We start from the raw sequence: 7809 nt of genomic DNA on the forward strand, positions 1-7809 counted from the left end.
AAGTAGTTCTTAGTCTAGGGGGACTGATGACCTCAGATGTTAAGTCGCATAGTGCTTAGAGCCGCCGATGAGTGTTGCATACGCCTCTGACCAGACAATCGTCGGAGACGTGTTTGGAGGCAATCCGTCCAGGCTGAACGTCTTAGGCACACAGTCCAGCGAGTGCAGCATGGTGCAAGTTCCCTGTTGTTTTGGGGTGGCATTATGTGCGGCCGATGTAAGTTGGTGCTGGTCATGGAAGGCGCCGTAACGGCTGTACGATACGTGAATACCATCCTCCGACCGACAGTGCAACCATGTCAGGAGAATATTGGCGAGGCATTCGTCTTCATGGACGACAATTCACGCCCCCATTGTGCACATCTTGTCAATGACTTCCTTCAGGGTAACGACATCTCTCGACTAGAGTGGCCAGCATGTTCTCCAGACACGAAGCCTATCGAACATGCCTGGAATAGACTGAAGAGGGCTGTTTATGGACGACGTGACCCACCAACCACTCTGAGAGATCCACGGCGAATCGCCTTTGAGAAGTAGGGCAATCTGGACCAACAGTGCCTTGATGATACGACGAATATAAGCATGCATCATCGCAAGAGGTACCAGTATGTACAGCAAACTGGACCTCCACCTCTTAAGGTCTCGCTGTTTGGTGGTATAACATGCAATGTGTGGTTTTCATGAGCTATAAAAAGGGCGCAAATGATATTTATGTTCCGATTTTCTGTATAGGTTCCAGACCTCTAGGAACCCAAGTGATGCAAAATTTTTTTTGATGTGTTTAAATTGCTCACACTGCAGAGGATAGGGTCTAGACTAGCCCTTTTTTCCCCTTTTATTGCTTGTCTTACTTTGTACCCCGGCGTAAAAGATAGGTGGGCCGTGAAAAACGCGAAGTTCTAATAATGACTGTTGAATTTCAAACAGTTTTACGAAGAAGGTTCGTTTTTTCCGATAAATCCTTTGTCCTATATCGGATTTCGAGAGAAACTGTTAACCGAAACATTCCTTAGTGATCGTATTTACGGATTAATGCGAGGAAGGCACTATGGCAAGTTGGTATAACTTTCAGTTAACACTGGGATTTTCCGAGACGGAGTACAATCGAAGAAAAATGCAGAAGGAAGTCATGTTGTAGGACCTATCCAGAATTTGCTAGAAACCCAGACACAGCATCATGTTAAGTACAACATTAGACGGCTACGTCAACGAAGATGCAGAACGTGGCGTCATCTTGTCACACGAGTATTTACTTTTACGACTCGCTGTCTGAGTCTTCCATATTCTCCGTCCCTGACTCCGCGGTCTGTTTATTCATCGCTCACGACCCGTAGCTGACTTAGACACGACCTCAGAGTCTTCTAGGCTGTTCAGCATTGCCTCAGCGCCGTCGCTAGAGCTAACGGGACGCGGAACTCAATGTCCCCAAACGACCGTCAGTGAAAATGCATATTTTACGGTTCTTAAGTTTAATATCTTTGGAACGAAAGATATTCTGTCCCTAGCCGGCTTAAAGCTCTTTCTGGCTGCTATCTGATCGCGACAGAAGGGACTTGTCTCTGAGCTACTTCTAACTCCTGAATAAAGTCGTAAATCATGACATTCCACTATTGTCACTGGGGCACGAGGTACATTACGTCGCTCCAGATCGGCGCACTTATCTCGGAAGGGCCTAAATTTCAATGTTTTCATGGATACGGAGCACAGTGAAATGTCCTGTGCACACGGCTTCTGAGTGACAAAATAATAGTCCGAGTAGGATGCATTTTACATGCAATGGTAGACTTCTAACTAGAAGTGAACAGTGATTCCAGTAGCATCCGACAACAGTTAGCCTCAAGTTAAAATTATAACAACCAGTCTTATGGAAGAGGTGAAAAAGATTGTTAGAACAAAAAGTTTTTTAAAGCACAGATCATTCCCGTTTTCAAGAGGGATCGTTGAAAAGTTGCACATATAGTTCTATATCGCTGTAACCAGTCTGTTGTAGAATTACGGAACACTGTGTTCAAGTATTATGGCGTGTATGGAGAACGAAAACTTCCTGTTTCGAAACCAACATGGATTCCGTAACCAGAGACATTGCGAAACACAGCTCCCTGTGTTCGTCCATGGAGTCCAGAGTGCCGTAGACAAAGATGTTGCTTGGGTTGTAACACCATAGCTCTAATGTTGTACTGATTTATTTCGCCTTTGTTTCATTTAATGTTACATCTCTGAGCTTCTGTAGATGTGTGTGATTGAATCAATAACATAAAACTGTATATTTCTTTCTTTGCACAAACTTTGATGTCATGGTTTGGTTCTATGCAGTCGTTTAAATGCTTTGTCCCATTTGGAGGGAACAAAACTTACTGTATATAATTGTAATTTTGTGTGAATAATTTTTTGTAGAAATGTCTATATGTGCAAATGTTCTGTTTGTTTAAAATGATTGTTTACTGTTACGTAAACTGCTGATCCTCACTTAGGGTTCCTAGTTAGTTTGTATGTAAAAGGTGTAGTGGTTCCCCTCGGGAACGGAACTGTGTAGCGCGCGCAAATTGTGGTTGGCCTAGGTGGAAAAGGTGGAACTGATAGTCAGTCGGGGACGAGCCAGCAATCGGAGACGAGCTACGAGTCTGTGCACTGCCATGTAAAAGATGCATATTGTTCTGCTTCCGAAAGGGCTTTTTCTGCTACTTTCCAATGCCTCGGATGGATGGATAAATAGCTGGAACGATTCTGGATTTGGTATTCATCATCGCCACCAAGAAGGGCCACAGTCCAGCAATTCTGTCTGCGAATCCACCTACCAACATGCAGTTGCCACCACGTTGCGCAATCGCTGTAACGTAATACTATAATGATGTACAGCGAAGGATCAGCTTAATGGATGTGCTAATGTGCTGAAATATAAGGTAATTTATATCTGAATTTATGTACCTACCTTGATTTTTCTCCTCATCATAAAACCTCTCAGGGTCCTCTCTGTTTGAACTAAAGTGATTACCGAGTGCCCTTACTGAAAGTACATTAAAACCCAGTTTTCTAATTAATGCCCCTTGAACATAGTAAAGAGAAAGTTAAAGTTAATGTGGCAAGAGGGTGAGTTAAAGTTAATGATGCTTACTGAAATAATTTTCCTAGTAAAACTGCTTATTAATGTATTGTTGCCAACTTCAAATTAAAATTTCTTAAGACTGAGACTTATAAAGCATATGATCACATAGTTGTCTGTAGTAAATTATAAAAGGTGAGGCAGTTTCTTGCAATTTTGTCAACATTGTGTTTCGATGTAGTAAAAGTGAGAAAGCTGCAGTTGTGAAACGTTATATACTCGTGTTTACTAAGTGTTTGTCTCTCTGGTGTATTAGAAGTGCATATTAATAGTAATGTTATAAAGACCATTCACTTTGTGTAAGCCCTGAAAGTAATAGTGTGTTTCGGTAGCTGTTATAATTTTGCAAATTGTTTCTGCTGCTCTGTTAGTTCCAATCTTACCGTAAACATATGTATGTGTAATAGTTCACTGCACTCGCGTGTGACAAAGTATAGGTTGTGTGGATCCGTTATAGCTACTGATAACTATTTTCTTAAACGAGAATGTTAATCATTCTCTTGCCTAGTTAGGACGGCGACCGTTTTCTTTCTCAGTTGAACAGTACAGATAGACGAAATTTTGTTCGTACTGTTCAAATATTTACGTAATTCTGACTTTCATTTTCGATAAGCCATTCCCGTTAGGTACAGCACGGTCAACCTACCAAAATTCCTCTCAGAGGGTAACACTGCTCTGTTGCTATATACCATAATTGCTTTAACAAAATAGTTTTATTTCATAAGCTGTTTCCAGTTTTAAGGTTATGGTACAGTAGTAGCAGACAAGAGTGTTATAGGGTCACAACCATACTTTAACAAATTATCCCCCATATCAAGAGAAATAATTACTAAATGACAGCTTCTAGTATGCTGAAGTGAAACAATATTTAATTTTATTACTTAAAACATCTATGTAAGGCAGCGATGCTGAACCATGTAATTAGTACTGAGATAAAAACTGCACAAAGTTAACACTGTTGGAACATTGTACAAGTGCATTACAAGTGTGAAAACTTATCTTGTTCTTTAGCTCTCTGTTGCGCTTTTGTTCTATTACGATTGGGTCTAGCTGGGGATTAGGTCCTCGTTCACCGCTGTGGCTAAGCTGTATTACTAAATGTGAGTTGTGTTTATGTGTGTAGACTGAATGCTCTTAAAGCATAAAAAATAAACTGCTTATTACTACTATGTTATTTGAAGAGCCTCTTTCATTTTGAATAAAAAGAAAAAAACTGATTTCATTCATACAAAGTGAGGAAATTAAATGCGGAAGCTTTTCGTTCGGTTCGCGGTTACTTCAAAAACAATTTTTTAAATTATTATTTGTATATTACATTCTTTATGACCTGCAGTCATTTATTTTTCTCGAAGTCCGATAATTTCTCCGTGTGCGATTATTACGAAAGTAAACTTCATTTCTTTTCACGGTCAGTAAAATGCCAATCAGATTGTTTCCAAGCTCTGCGTCATAGCTATTTCGAAGTTTTAAAGTAAGTGAAAGTTAACAGTATTATTATAATTCATGATTTTCACGATCATGAGTGAGATTAAACCAAAGATAAAAATAGGCCCCAGTTTTCTTACAACTTTACAACCAAAGACAAGTTCCGATAAATAACTTCACGAAATATTAAATACTCTAGATTGCCAGATTCAGAATATAAAGTAAATTTCACGTAACTACAAGCGGTGATGTTATAAAGGCGCCCACGTTGATACCGCTTTTCTTGACTTCTGGAAGAGTTCAAAACATTCTAATAAATAGAACTCAGTACATTATTCTTGTCGGATGATATAAACAGATGTAAAGGTAATTTATGGGGGACCCTAAAGGACTGTTGTATATATAGGGTGTAACAAAACTGTAGGCACACATTGCTACATTCCTCACACATAGATGAAGAAATTATGTTACGTGGACATGTGCCTGGAAACGCTTTGATTTCATGCTACAACTCATTTTCTCCGACTCATTCATTAATCATGGCAAACACACAAGAACAGAACGGTAGAAGCATGGGAGCTTGCACTGTTAGTGACTTACGGTTACGTCGTGCACTGCCAGTGTTTTGTTTTAAATGTCCCTGTTACCACGCGACATACGTCATTATTCGTTTACTGGTAAAATCAACTGTTCCAGCGATCAGTACGACCGTTGCAAGCACACAGGTTACATCGTAGGGTTAGTCACAGATTTGGCTTGTGCAATGGCAGTGTACCCAAATGCAGAGGTGGCAGATGGCCACTTGATGAATGGGTTAGCTGACGACAATGGCGTTCACGCTCAGCGTTTCTACCGGCAGAGATTTCCAGGACGAAGGTGCCCTGACAGGAAAACATTTGAAGAAATTGATTGTCACCTTAGGGAACATGGGGCATTCAAGCCTGATACTCGCGACTGCGGGAAGCTTAGAAGGACGAGGATATCGCAACGGGAGGAATTAATTCTTCATGCAATTGATGAGAGGAGCAGGACAAGGGCAGCACCACCCCAGGTTGTGTTGTTGCCAGATTTATTCAAGATGGCAATGACATCATGGAGGGAAGTTCAAATTTTGGAGGGAAGATACGTCAATTGGACTACCTCCACTAACCCTACCTCCTCCCCACCCCTCCCATCCCCTCCCCTCAGCCCCCCTCCACACCCTCAGAAAATAGCGGGTAGTTCAAATGTTGGCAGAAAAAAGGTCAATTCTGCGACCTCCACTAACTCAAGAAACGGTGTGAAAATAGGTCACTTGGGCTACCTACACTAACCTAACTCATCCGAAAACCACCTCATCCTTGGACTTTGAGGTAAAATGACTCATCATGTGTCCAGTTGCTCGAGAGGATGGATTTAAGTCTTTATTTTGCAGGCAGTCTATATTTAAACAATTTGAAGCAGTAGCTCCGTCCAGTGTGTTCACCATGAGTTCTGGAGTCCAACATACAGCACTACCACCAGAGGGAGATGTCGTCCCATGGCAGCCTGGGGTAAAAATGGCAGGAAAAGGACTGAGTTGTGTCGAGCTAATTCAGAGAGGAAGGAGTGTACTTTATTTATTTTGGAACAATTTATTTAGGGAGAGATTTCACATACTTTATTTATACACTGATACAAAACACTCACATTGGCATGCTTGGGGTCACTCTACATAGCCTACAGACCTGCAAACTACTCGTAAATTATTGAAATAATGCAGTACACTGATGTACAGACATGCAAACGACTCGTGAACTGCCAAATAATGCATGTAAAATGCTCTGCAAACACACTTGCTAATTGTCAGCTGTCCAAATTTTGCATTGCACAGCCTGCACACCTATTCACAAAATAATGCAACTGACATGAAAACAACTCGTAAATTGTCAAAAAATAATGCGTGTGTAATGCTATGCAAACATGGTCACAACACTTAAACAGCCAAAAGTAATGCAGTGTACAAACTCTCATTGCATGGAAAAAACAATTACAAATATCATCATCTGCAACGTATCAGTGTCCTCTTCCCTATAAAGGCCCCAGGACATGCACGCTGGAAAGTGTACTCACACCGGTCCCATACGCGTGCACATGTGTTTACCGTTGCTGGTGCAATGCCTCTCTACCTGCGGTCCAGCGAAGACCTAACTGCCGAGCAACTCACCATTCTAGGTGCAGATAAAAGGTTGTCAGTGTTATACTGTCATCACTGGTATATGTAAATAACAGCCAAGTCTCTCTCTCTCTCTCTCAAAAAATGCTATAGAAATCTGTTGCAATGCATCCCAGAATAGCACAGGGTGCATTGTTCTTAGCGATCCTAACAGAACATGTGAGATACATCTAGCCATGCACATCTTTACCTGCCCAGCATGGCTGATGCATCACTGTGAAATGTTTGCGTAGTGACTCACCATCGTAGGCGCAGCTAAAAGGTTCTAAGTGTTCTGCTGATGTCACATGGCTGTGTGAATATGAGCAAAGTCGACCTCTAGGAAATCATGAAGTGCCCCAGAAAAAGTTAACAGTCGTTTTTCTAGGAGCTTTCTAAATGTCTCAGCTTGTCTGAATCGAAATGTATGTCCTAACAGAACCTGTTTGCAAAAATAGCACAGAATAACACCAAACCCATTCCTCCTGATGGTCCTAACGTGGCACCTCATCCATCATGTGTTACCCTTACTCGAAATGGTTAAGTCCTGCTTTCAACAAGCATCTCTGAAACGTTCACACCACTGTGTGTAGAGACTCCTATGTCCCAGCACAAAGGATTTCTTGCGAATGAAAGGAGCATTCTTATCAGCTCTTACTGAATTTACCCTCCAAATTACAGGTACTTCCGGGGTGGAAGCACTGTCCGCCCTTTTCTATTCGCAGACAAGCTTTTCAGCAGCAAAACTACTTTGCACAAGATCGCCATATTGCACTAACAGTTAAACCCTGCAAAGGTGGCCTACAGATCGTCAAATATATTGAGAGGCACCCACATGCCTTGCTCATACTGTGGCATCAAGCAGTCAGGCCTGCAAGATGAGTGGTCTGCCAAGCGCGTGGATTCATTCTTATTTATCGAGTAACATGAACTCTCTTACTCACAACTAAGTTACAAATTATCCTCCTATATGAATAATACGCAACGGAAACACGCATCTGACTATCAGCAATTTACAGAACTCTGACTGTTCACTACGCACTGGCAATACCACATTTTTTTTTTTTATTTAACGGCTTTATCAACACGTGGCCATCGCACTGAATATGAG

The sequence above is a fragment of the Schistocerca piceifrons genome, chromosome 4, assembly GCF_021461385.2.
Source record: "Schistocerca piceifrons isolate TAMUIC-IGC-003096 chromosome 4, iqSchPice1.1, whole genome shotgun sequence".
Classification (NCBI taxonomy): Eukaryota; Metazoa; Arthropoda; class Insecta; order Orthoptera; family Acrididae; genus Schistocerca; species Schistocerca piceifrons.